Source organism: Vidua chalybeata, chromosome 6 (genome assembly GCF_026979565.1).
Source record: "Vidua chalybeata isolate OUT-0048 chromosome 6, bVidCha1 merged haplotype, whole genome shotgun sequence".
In the NCBI taxonomy this organism is placed as follows: domain Eukaryota; kingdom Metazoa; phylum Chordata; class Aves; order Passeriformes; family Viduidae; genus Vidua; species Vidua chalybeata.
In genome coordinates this window covers 50,903,989-50,917,479 of record NC_071535.1, presented here as the reverse complement: position 1 = coordinate 50,917,479, position 13,491 = coordinate 50,903,989, and the positions used below count along the sequence as shown (strand labels likewise).

Genomic DNA, 13,491 nt, shown 5'->3' with positions numbered 1-13,491 from the left:
TTTATAAGGGAAAGGTTTGAAAGGGGACAGCAAAGTCACAACTTTTTTTTCCTCCATGTGTCATGGCCAGACAAGTGTGTATACAGTGGGGATTGTAATGTGTATGTACTCACACATCCCCTTCAACTCCTGGAAAAGAACAGATGAATGTATTAAAAGATTCTCAAATCAAGGACTAGTTCAGAGTTATTGCAGTGCGAGCATTCCCTCTTTTTTCTGGGCTCTGTTTTAGCCCCAAATTGTTCTTTATTTGATTAGCCTTCTGCATCTCCCTCTTAATTTGTGAAAGGGGCTGTCCTGTCCTGGGATTTCATAAATTAAAAATATCCCACTCTCCAAATGTCTTGGGACATTGAGTTCTTGTTTTGAAGAGTGAGGAAGTCACTTAGTAGTGTAAATCCCATTACAGATAAATGGGATTCAGGCTTGCTCATGCCTATTCTTTTATTTAAATGGAAATTTGGTCTCCTGCTAGCATATGGTCACTTTGTGTGCTCCTTGTAATTGTGCCTAAAATAAAGCAGTCCTGTTAGATACTGGTATTCCTTGTGTGGTATGATGACTTACTTTTGAAATGCACAGAATTATATTAACTGGAGCTGCAATACTTCAGTCTCTCTTAGAATGTTTACAATAAAAACCTGATGCTGACAAGTATTGTGGAGTGTATTTATTCTCCTGCTGTGGATTAAACAATTGATTCTGGAAGATTAAAATGCCCTACCTGCCTTCTTGCACACTTCTGTTTTGCCATGTCAAACAATATAAAATGAATACTGCACTTCCCTCTATCTAATTGAATAATTTACTGTAAATAGCTGTCATTTACTTTGGAGCAGTAGGGGATCATTAGCCAAATGGATGTGAGTAAGTCATGCCTTTAATGCGTTAGAGGGGCCTGAAATGGAATCATCTAAATGGGACCATCAATACAGCAATGCTGAATTAAGTCAGAGGCACTTAAAGCTTTAAGTCCTCTTTCTTGTAAATTACATACTCCCTCAGAAGAAAGATAATCAAGAACTTGCATAAAATATGGTATCTTTGTTTCAAAGCTTTATTTTTGATTACTAAAATACTACATTATAGATGACATGATTGGTAGGTATAACTGTTTTGGATTTCCCTCCTTTTAATTACATCCCTTCCTTAATGATTGAAGCCTTCCTGCTCACAAGCAGCTACTTGTGCTGACTAATATTGGCTCTACTCTTTGAATAAGTAAGATGAGCAGGTAATAAAATATATTTTCTTGACTTTTATGGGTATATGACCTGATAATTATTTGCAGAAGCTGGTGTTTTGTATATGTAATTTTAGAAAGGTCCCAGTCAATCTTAACTCCTAAATGTACAATAAGTTTTTGGCTGCTTTCACCACTGAAATCAGTGGCAAGGCTGTTGGGAACTTGAATGCATTTTTTCCTCTCATTGTCTTCTCCTGACCCCATCTAGTTCTTCCATTCAGTTTTCTGTTATCCTGGAAAATGCTGGCCTTCGAAAGTTAAACCAGAAGCCAGACTTTCAAGGGTGTCCCAAGAGGAGGATGTAATACAACTAGCAATTTTCTTGAGGTGTGAAAATGAACTTAAAAGTGATTATAAATAATTTAAACTTTGATAGTTTATATTAGCCATAAGAATTTCCCCTTTGAAGCTGAAGTCTCTTCAACGTCAATGATTCCGTGGCAGTGGGATGCCAGATTCTGGACCACAGTGACTTTGAGGGAGCAAGTGGCAAATGTGCTACAAAAAGAGCATTGCCCATCAGAGTTTTGACTTTGCAGTTTTATTCTTCTAATTTTTTATGGGGTCTAAGATGTTAAACTTCCTGACTTATTTTTCCATGTTTACTCCCTACTGGATTCCCTTCTTAGTCACCTTCTGTCAGGACTCAACCATTTCACATTTTTACTAAATTCTATTTTTGTGCCTTATGCATTTCACTCTCACATGTGTGAGATCTACAGTTCCTGGAATTAGATTTGAGCTGATGCTTTAGAATCAAGTTGAGGCTCAAGGGCTGCAAGAAGGCACTTCCAGCCCCCACCTTTGCAGGCATAATTTGTCATTGCACTAAAGAGAGTAGAAGAATCTGGAACATTATCACTTCATTATCAGAATACGGAGAGAGGCTAAATAAGTTTCTGCATAGCTGTGAGAGGATGGTGATGCACCTTGTTGTGTAAAGCAGGATGATTTCTGTATTTTCATTCCCTGGATATAATCACTGCCCTAGGTTTCCTGTAACTGATTTCTTTTTCCACCCCATCTTACTGAAATACTTTTTTTTAAAGGTAAATTCATCTTGTGCTTTGAAACTTTTCAGAATTTGCTTATGAACTGCTTTCCCTTTTATTGGAATGAGTCATGAGTTGAAAGCTCTGTCCTGTAGTTCTACCATGAGTAATGCCTAACATTTTCTTGGGTTCTCTTTCAGAAGACTATTAAATTAAAAGAAGAATCTGTTTTTTGATATCTTAATGGACAATTAGGTGGCTGGGTCTCAGAACTGATTTACATTTACCACTGCAGTAATTTAAATTTTTTTTCCTACAGTTTAAGGATGTAACTTTTTTCCTTGCATGTCCATGTTGCTGGTCACAGCACTCTATCTTTAAATAAATAAAGATATTTTAGGTTTTGGGCCTGCTGTGCAAGTGCTGGTTGTGCTTTTGGGGGCAGTTTTCTCACTGAGGTCTGTACTGACAGAAGCTAGGAAAGCTGGGCCGTGCACATGAGCTTCAAATTGCCTATGTGACATTCAAGTTGTGGTAATGAGTACAGATGATATGTGGCTTCAGGATCCTGTTCTTTCATCTGAGCACTAACTGACAGAGGTCATGGGCTATTTCTCTGAACCCTCTGCTCTGTGTCTTATCCAGATAATGTGAATCTAAAGAAAAACTTCTGTGTGCATCCTCTACTGCTATTGGGGCAGACTGTGCCTGACTGCTGAGATGACAGATCCTTCCTGTGGGATGCCCAGGCACTGGCACATCAGTGGGTGGGCATTTGCAATATCTAGAGAGATATTTGACATGCCTGACCCTCAGATATTTACTGGTATAATGTAAGTGTAATTGGCACAGGAAGTACCTTGGATCCAGCTGGTGTAAAAACTGGATTGTTGATAGCATCTCTAAACTTAGGCACACTGAAAATGATGAAAGCCACAGTTGCAGGTGGAATGTACACTCTGTCACCCTGAGGGGTTAGGAAGGTGTCTGTTTTCATGCTGAGGCCAATTTATTGCCTTAGGTCGCACCAGAAATATTGGAGATGATGGGTGTTTGAAGATTGGTAGAGTTTTTTGAGGCTGATAATGGAAAATGGAGACGAAGGAAACTCTTGATCATGAAAGTACCTCTAGAAAAGTGCTGATATTTTAATGAGTGAATTAGTGAAATCTGGAGGGATTTTGAGCTCTCTTAGCTACTCTTGCAAATGGGAGATGGGCTGATCTACTGCCCACATATCACAGGTAACAGAAAGAAACAGGTCAGAAGACTGAAACTTTCAGGGCAGTAGAGCAGCAGTGTGACTTCTAACTTTTGGTGCATTTGCAACCAAAACAGTCAGTGCCAAATTTCTGGAAATGGAAGTTCATGGAGAACTTTTACACTTCTTTGTTTTTACTAGTCTCAAGTGTCTGGAGGGTTAATAGTGCAGAGACCTGCATTGGAAATGAGTGAACAGACTGCTTTCCAAATGTGAGTCTAATGTGCCTTTGACTTGCAGGGAAACAAAGTTCTGTGGCATAGTCATAAATAACTGCAAAGCTCAAGCTAATATTATGGATAAAGCCCCCTATAGTCACTGTTATTTTTTTTTCTGTGGGGAGGAAAAATAAAGTTTGGAATCTGAGTACTCCTAAACATCATGATTACAAATTCATTGAATTTAGCTGCTAATAGCAAAATTGACTCTAGGACTTTTCCTTCCACCTAATTCTGGTATGTGTCTCTACTTGTGCCATCACAAACCTCATGATAATAATGGGAAATATTTATCAAAACACTAGGCCTGTTCTGCAAGGAGATTTGTACAGTTTAAAAAAAATATATTTTTTTAAATATCCATTTTTAGAAAATCATCAGAACAAACAATGCAGCCATCCTGGAACAGACTGTATAGCAATTAATCGTGTACTCAGAACTTGTGCGCCAGATCCTTGCATAATGGGCTACTGCACGTCAGCTGATAGATGTGAAGTTGTTGGACTTTGGTAATTTGCTGCCTATCTGGGAGTTACCAGTGCAAAAGAAGATACAGACTTGTATACCTGCCAAATCTGGGGGCTTAGTAATTAAAAGTACTGTGAAATATAGTCACTATTTAATTGAAACTGCACAGGTCCCTACTGAGCTACAATATTTTCATGTGTAACATGGTTGTTCACACACTTATCAAAATGCAAACTTCACTTCCTTATGAACAGTATTCCTCTCCTTATATTTCTTATTATTATTTTGCCTGTGGTCTCTTCCCTGGCTCTTCCATACTAAAGCTTCAGCCTGTGAATTGGCAAGGGGGGAAAGATTAAAAAAACACAACCAGCAACAATGTCAACAAAAAAAACCAACAAAACCCAGACTCAAAAGGCTCCAAAGAAAGCTGTGCAGGGCCAAAAGCTGGGCTTTCTGATCCTGATGGTCCCTTCCAACTCATCATAGTCTGTGGTTCTATGAACCTCATTACAGTCTACAGCTTCCTCATGAGGGCAAGAGGAGGGGCAGGCACTGATCTCTCTGGTAACCTCTGACAGTACCTGAGGGAATGGCCTGAAGTTGTCAGAGGAGTTCAGGTTGGATATCAGGAAAAGGTTCTTCACCAGAGGGTGGCTGGGCACTGGAACAGCTGCCCAGGGAAGTGCTTGCAGAATCAAACCTGCCAAAGTTAATGAAAAATTTGGACAATGCTCTTGGCATATGGTGTGACTCTTGGGGATTGTCCTGTGGAGGGCCTAAAGTTGGACTTTGGTAATCCTTGAGGTCCCTTCAAAACCAGGATATTCTGTGATCCTTACAAAAACTGCCATTCCATCAGGTAATACCACCTGGACTTTTTTTTTTGTTTGGCCTTCCAGAACTCTGCAGCCAGAGGCTCAGGAGAACTTGGGGCATGCAGGCTGAGTGCAGCTCTCTGACTTGAAGTAGGATTTGCATTTTCTGCTCTACACCCAACTTGACCTCTGGTGCAATAGCAATGTGAGCAGGCTGGAAAGTCCCCCTGAGCCTTTGGGTTTTCTTGGAGTTTCTGAATGTGCTCTGCTCATGTTACACCCACCCTGAGACACCGGATCTGGGAATAATCCTGCAGAGCAGTTTTGCCTCTAGCCCTGATGAGGATTCCCCCTCTTTGATATTGTTACAACTTTTTGGCTCCTCCACTTTTCTTTTGTGCAAAGGGCAGAGGAAGAAGAAAATATCTGGTGATTGGATCCTCTTTGGCAGTGGTTCAAAATTATAAATGAAGTATTTTCTCCTTACAAACAGAAAAAGCTCGTTGCTGCTTTATGACTTATTCTTTGTGTAGAATTATAATGACTAGGTAGCATAGTTTGCTGACAGGCTGTCTGGAAGTGCTAATTGGAGTTAATTAAACAAAAAAAAGCAAGAAATAGAAACTATGCTCAAATTTTACTGTAGGCTCTGTGTTCTTGTTTTTTAGCGTATAGGTAATTTCACAGCATACTTTGATTGTTTTCAGCTTTCAGGAAGTTTGCTGGATTTGCTCTATCTAGAAAATGCAGACTTGAAAGTAAAACTTGCAATGAGCATGAAGAGAGCTGGGATCCTTGAAAATATGTAGCTCAACCACATGTGTATTGTGTTTTCTTTGGTGTGTTAGTTCATCTCTTGTGCTTGTTTCCCAACTGGATCTCCTGCTCTTGCATTCTGTTGAGTTACCTTATAGGCAGGCAATAACTTTGATCTCTCAGCTACTTCCCTTTTAACTTTTCTGTAGTTCTCTGATGTCCTTGTTTTTTTCTTTTTTCTTTTTTTTTCCCAATATGTTTTAGAAAGGTGAAAAAATTATGCTGAAGTTGATTGAAAGAAGCAGGATGTTTATTAGTAATTCAAATAGAGAAATGATATAAGGACTAGAGATAACAGTCGTAGAAGGCCGAGAACAGCTAATTTTTAGATAAATGTGTGTTTATCTGCACTGGTCTAAAGCTGGTCTAAAGTTTTTCAGAATTATGACCAAAAAAGAGCAATTTGATATTAACTTTGTAAAATGATAAACTCAATCACCACTGGCAAATAATATGAAAATATGACCACTGTTTACCCTGCAATGCCTTGTGATGCTAGCCCAATACAGCTTTGGCTAGTGTGGGCTACTACCTGAATTAATAATATTGCTTTGCTCCTCTCTGTTAAAATGCCAGATTTGTTTTTCTTTTTGAGGAATATCAATGTAAATAAAGATGTCTTTTAGACTTCCTGTCTGACTAACAGGAATGGCTATTAAGATGAAATCCTTTCATTACAGGTAATAGTTTGTACACAGAGATGTGCAAATATTGTCATTTCCTTGCAGTGAGTTATTTGTGTAGGTTTCTATTCTTTTCCCTTTGAAGTGATTAAATACAGTGTTATCTTCTCTATGTACTTGTTTACAGGATTAAACTCTGGAATATTTTGTTTCAATTTTTACTTGCATTATATTTAACTTTGGGTTAATCAATTATTTTTTCTTTATTTTATGCCTCAGTAGGGAAAGGACTTTTAAAAATTTCTCTTAATGTTAAGAGCCTTTTGGAATTTTTGTGTGTTTGTAGGGGAAATAATGAATCTTAGCTCCAATTTCATTACACTTAGGAGAGTTGTGTTATCTAATAACAGAAAACTGATATTCTATAGGCATTTCCTCTGAGCAGCACAGTCTACGCTTCTGCATTTGTACACTCTAAGGTGCAAAAATCTCCTATTTTCCCTTATGCCCTGTACAGTGGCTGGTTGAAAGAACAGCCCTTTTATTTCTGATCTCTCTACATGGAGACCAGATGAAATCCTGGCTATGGTGTCAGGCGTAAATGAGACCAAAGCAGGGCAATTTCACTTGAGGTCATTTATTGTCAGCACAAACCTCTGACCTCTAACCACACTGGGATCCCCAGCACAGGAAGGATACCTGCTGGAGTGAATCCAGAGGAGGACCACAAAGACTTTTACAGGAATGGGAACACCTCTCCTGTTAGGAGAGGCTGAGAGAATTGGAATTTTTCAGCCTGGAGGAGAGAAGGCCCTGGGGAGAACTTGAAGCAGCCTTCCAATACTGGAAGGGAGCCTAAAAGAGTTGTAGAGGGACTTTCTACAAAGGCACATGGTAGGTACCAGGATGAGGGCTTTAAACTGAGAACAAGTTTAGATTAAATATTGGGATAAAATTCTTTACTGTGAGGGCGGTGAGGCGCCAGGAGATGTTGCCCGGAGTTGTGGATGGCTCACCCCTGGAAGTGTTCAAGGCCAGGCTGGATGGGGCTCTGAGCAGCCTGGTCTATTGGGCCCCCAGAATTACATGGTAGCAGCTGGCATTACTGCTGCCCTGAGAACCAGTAAATGTTTTTATATGGTGATTATTTTGCACCACATAAAAGGTAAAATATAGCTCCAGAGTTCCCCAACCTGACATTTCTTAATCGGCTCCTGAACCTCAAAATTAAATTCTTTTCCAGTGAAACTGCCTCTGAAATGCTAATTGCTAGAAATGTGACCACTAGTCAGTTTGCTCCCATAATACTGCCAGCTATAGAAATTGGTGTGCCCCTTGCATAAGGGGAGATTTTAGAGACCTTAGTAAGATTTAAAAAAACCCAAAAGATGACACGTGGCTGTTCCAGTGGCCTGTTACCTAAAATCATTTTGATGGGGAGTGGGTGAAAAGAAGTCATCAAATCTGTTATGCCCTTCTTTATCTCATTATTTTAAATATTTTCATAATATAATCAATGATGATGGAAGCTCCATTTTTCTTGATATTTTGTATTTGAATGGGAAAATTTGTTAAAGATGCATTGTAAGAAAACCCATGTCTTGGCAAAAAGACTTTCTGTGGTACATGTGATGATTGATCTCCTCCATTTTTAAACTTGGAGAAAGCTGAATTACCTGGATAAATATGTTCTACTTAGTGTGTTTCATATGCTCCACTATATAAAATAAAGAAATGGAAGGAGCATACATCTTGCTTTCAAAGCAGGATTTTGCCTTGTGGAGATCATAAATTATTTTTTTTTTTAATGTTCAAGGAGATTAAAAAAAAAAACAGGAAGTTAATTAAGCAATTCCTCTATATACAGGGAAATGGTACTGGCTTCAGATTTGTTTTTTTCTTCCACCCTCAAGGGTCTACACAATAATATTCATTGTCTGTAGTTTTCAGGATGGCTTATTTGACTGAGATAGATCTTTGTTTCTCCCTCTCCATCCCCCTGATTATTTCCAAGGTATAGATGTGTAAAGCAAGACTAAAATGGGAAGTATACAGAAGAAAAAATAGCACAAACTTCAGTTTGCATGAATAACTACATCAGATGTATGTGTATATATACACACACTCCAAACCTCCATATATATGATAATATGTACTTCAAAAATATTTAATGTAATATAAATTTATAATGAATATATGACATATTTTTGCAATTATGAAGATATAAGTGAAATATTAAGAAAATATTTAAATAAACAGATGCCAATAAATATGTATATATATATTTTTAATATGTGTATATAGTCAAGGACAGGTTGGAAGAGGTTGTGGGCAACCTGATCTAGTGGAAGGTAACCCTACAGAAACCTGGAGAGGGGTTGGAACTACTAGGTGATCTTTAAGGTCCCTTCCAAAACAATTTCTTTTATGATATATTAGAAGGAATGTTTTCAAATGCAGATTTAAAATGAGATCCTCTCTCTGCAGAAAGCAGAGAGAAAAGAGGGGAAGAAATATGCAATAAAAATAAAACCCCCCTGTGACTGAAAATGAATGTATGCTTCAGATTGTACTTGAAGTGTAAGGCATAAACTATTCAGCAGAGCTTCTTCTCTTATTGGTTCTGCAAGAGACACTGCCATGAATGAATGTCATAGGTAGTGTCTTTTCCCACCTCTCCCTCCTAGTTTTAATTTTGCATTCCAGGAGTGTGGTCCATAGATCTGTGTATATGATCCCATGCTAATACAACCCATTTTAACGCACCGCTTGAAGGGCTCTTCATTATTTTTGCTCCTGGTTTTATGGTTTCTTAGATTTGTGACACCCAGCTTAATTTTGAGTTGGCTCTTACAATTGTAATTAATTCATGCCCATGTAAGTCTCATAATGCAGAATGACACAGGATCTAGACTCCTTAAATGGTTAGTGTGGAAAAACGTCTGATGGGCTGGATGTGTTGCTGAAGGACAGAATGTATGTATTTACTTTCTGACCTCTCACATAAATGCTGTCAGAATTTTACTCTTATTTTGATTTGTGGCATTCCATTAACAGTTATTCTGTATATAGGAGAATAACTAATGATTCCCAGACTCCCAGAATTGTAAAATAAGGGCAAGCACTGTTTGGCAGAAAAGAGATTGTACTTTAGTACAGACAGGAACCGTTCATATTAATCAAGGGATATCTGGTCTGAAATGACTTTTAGCTAATAACTTCTTATTCTCAGGTTAACCATATTGCTTATAGGTAACATGCTCTTCTAATTCAGGTGATTATTAATAGTCAGAAGCTAGATGTGTGGATTTCTGTCTCTTTCTGAAAGAGAAATTATGCTCTTGATTGACCTTATTTTAAGACATTTTTAGTGTTGAAATTATGATGTTAGGGGTTAGAAAGTGCATGGTGGAAGTTCACAGATTTGCCTTTTGATTTGAGCCTTTGCAAGGGTGAACATGTGTGACATGAATGAGCTCAAAAATGTGAATTTAATTGTCTGAAGTTTCAGAGCTTAATTATAAAGGACATAATTTTGTTATAGAGAACTTTAGGGCCATCAGTAGTAGAAGGAACTGAGTCACACAGAGTTCACCTGGAAAACATGCTGTTACCATGATACTTTTAGGGGTGGATGTTGTTCCTAAAAGAATCCTTATGCTAAAACCCTCCTAATATCTAATTTGTTAAATATAAGGTAACACATTGAATGATGGAGAAGAAATTTAAACTGGGAGATTCTACGAGTTGCAATTTGTTTTCCTAGCATAAGTAACATGTTTTGCAGGGTGCTAAAAAGCACTGGCTCTGTAGAAGCTGCTCTCCATTGCTAAACAGGCTGGAGCAACAGGAGGCTCCCAGCAGGGAGTTCTCGTAAGGCAGGAGGGGTTTGTCCTGGAGCAGTGGGATAACAGCTGCCAGCTGCATCACTCTGCTAATGAGATGCTGCACAGGTTTCCCCTGTGCTGCCAAGCCTGGTCTAAGTTGGGATGAGACTTCTCCTCTATTTTACAGGTGGGCTATTTGACAGTTTTTTGAGATGTTTTTAGTTCTCTGTCAGTTGCTGGCAGTGCCTGGTGCCTGTCTATGAGCAAGATCCCTCTTCCTGCTTATGTGGTTTTGGGGATTTTGGCCATGAAGGTCATGTCTTTTACTGGCACTTTGCTGATTTCTGAGGGCAGTGCTTTCATGCTCTTTCAGGTGTGATGCTTTATTCTCTTCTGAACTCCTGTTCTCTGAAAAAAGCTTTTGCCTGACTGTATTGGATGGGATTGAAATGTAGTTTGTGCTCTGCTTATCTACATCTATTCCTCAAGGAAATAACATCTCAAAACCTAATTCAGTGTTGAAATCACAGAAAAATGCAGGACACAGAGCCTGCTGCCTTGAATATATGTCATTCCACATGCATGTGCTACCTACCAGAGGAGTCAAATTGTAAGTCAGCATTTACATTGTGATACAAGGCTGTGTGCAGATGTAAAGCCTTGTATAAAGTGTTAAATAAAAGGCTTCACAGTAGTCCAGAAATACAACTTGATCATTTCAGTGTGTCACTCGGGTTTCTACCAAAATGACCAATATTGCAAACTACAAGCAGTGGGTTTTTTGGCTTGTTTTGATTTGGTTTTTTTGTACAAATTTACCTGGACAGCATCTCCAGTGAGCTGTGGGCCTAATCATTGGTCATGGAAAGAAATATTTTCAGTGGAAAAAAAAATATTAGTCTCTCCTACAGAAGTCTACTGATGTTATCTATTATTATATATATACTTAATAAAAGTGAGTGCATGTGTAACATCTCCATAGTCAGCTGGAGCAGAGGACTTTGCTTTTAGGAGTGCTGACTGGAGCTCAGCACTGTGTTGTGACTTGAATAAAAAGCAGACCTCAACCAAAGAGAAGGACTCATCAGCTCTCTCCTAGCCTTTACTAGGAAGCACAATTGTCTTGGTCTTACTTGGAAAGGAGAATGAGAGCACTGGAAACTGAACAATATCTGCCATGGAGCTCTATAATTGCCAGCAGGTGCAGGTGGCATTCCAAGCAGGACCAGAAGCCTGTGCCACAAATCACTGGTGCTCCAACCTCTCTTGTGATCCTGGGAGTACAGTGGATTCTCTGGCAAAGTGCCAGGAATTTCCTCATGTTGCCAACATTAATTTGGGATTAAATATTTAAGCTAATATCTAATCATAGTCTTGAGCCAGACAGTTTGGTTAAGATATTGTTGTGGCATTTTGTTATTGTTCCTGGAGCATAAGCAACCTCTAAGTAGGAGTTGATAATGTTTTTAAAGGCTCTCAGACATAATATAAAAGTGTGCTTTGTGGGAAGACAGCATATAAAAACTTGCATTTTTGTCAGGTTTCTAATTTATGGGGAACAAGGACATGCAATAATCTAATTTATGTCTGTGTACATTATGTCACTGATTGCAGGAATTGGCATACAAGAAGGTGCTTTGATTTGTATGTGCAGAAATTGGTAGTAGGCTGAGCTAATGGTGAAGTAGATGTAGCTTGCCAGAGGAAGCTGAAGCTTTAGATTTGATTTAGTGTTGGTAGTGCGAGAAGGTAAATCCAGGTCTAATGCTGAGCAGAAAGAGAGGCTTAGTGTCCATGGAATCTGTAATTCTGCAGGCTAAAATATTGGTTTTTTTTTGTCCTTTAAATGACAAGATTTAGGGGGGGTGAAATTAATTTTGGAGATTAAGGTTTTATGTGGATATGTTCAGCTTTAAGTGTATCTCCTCCAAATGAAGACGGTGATTATTGTGATATTTGGCTGTTTCCAGTAAATGTGATTGTACAATTGTCTGTATCTGGTAATCTTAAATGTCTTTAAAAAAGAGAAAATATTCTACTAGTGGAAATGAAGATAGCTCATTTATTCAATTTGTTAGTGAAATCTGTAGATCATACACTAAATGATCTAAATTCCCCCTCCTCCTGCCCCCCAAAATAAGCTTGTTTTTCAAATCTTAGTGTCACAGGAGCAGAAAAATACATACTAATATTTTCATACTTGGGCATATGAGCCTCCAGTCAAAACCTGTGAAATATCTGCAATCTTTTTAAACCAGAGACTTCAGTACCAATTAAACTATTTTTAATGTGGGTTTTTTTGGTTTTTTTTTTTTTTTTTTTTTTTTTTTTGTGTTGGTTTTGGCTTTTTTTAATTGATTCTTCTCTTATATTTCAATCTTCTTAGTCTATGCATCTAAAGAAGGATTAAATTAAGTTTGTTATTTCCAGAAAAACCTAGGGTGTAGGGAGGAACACAGGATGACACCATCACCAGAGCAATCTGGTGCTAACAGTGGACAGAGCATGTGAACCTATTACACTGGATGTAATACTTTTATGTGCTCAGGACATGTTTGTGAGATCTTGGGGAAAAAACAAGGACATGCATTAGTAATGAGATCAGTTTGCTAGGAAAGGGAGTGAGGATCACTCTGTGTCAATTAAGAGCAATTTGGGGTGGCAAAGATCTTGAATGCTGGCTGACTCAGCTCCCACAATGCAGCTAATAACCAAATAGCAGAATTTCACAAGCAGCTACATCAAAAACACTCTGCCTCGGTGACACAAACAACAGTAATTTCCTGTGTAAAGTATTTTCTCTAGGAGTGAGATCCATTGATCCCAGTTTTTTTTCACATCTAAGAAAGCATAATTTTGCCACTGTTCCTGTCTCCTTGTCCAAATGAATCCATTTCCTCCTTCTTCTGGAGTCATGGATTAGTCTTTTCCTTCAAACATTTTGCCTTAGTTTTATTCTAGCCATGTGTGTGAGTGAAAATGACTTCACCTTTTTTGTACAATAAATCCTCTATGATTTTTGTTGTGAATATAGTTTGACCTATAGTAGGTAGTGCTCTAATGTAAGAGGGGCTAATTAAAGGAAGAGGGGAAAGAGGCAGAACTCTTCCTTTTGTGAAAATGAGGAATCCTTCTCCTTTCTTGTTTTCTTTATAGTGCAATAAAGCTTGGATCCATCTCTTGGTCAGTAGGTATAAAGGGAAATCATGGAGGAGAAAGATG

At 38.4% G+C, this 13,491-nt stretch overlaps 1 protein-coding gene across 2 annotated transcripts in view; it reads left to right on the top strand.

Annotated features, from left to right (window-relative positions):
• The window catches only part of INSC (INSC spindle orientation adaptor protein), a 126,176-nt gene that overhangs the window by 26,051 nt on the left and 86,634 nt on the right, over nucleotides 1-13,491 (top strand). The gene's annotated exons all lie outside the window — the stretch shown is intronic.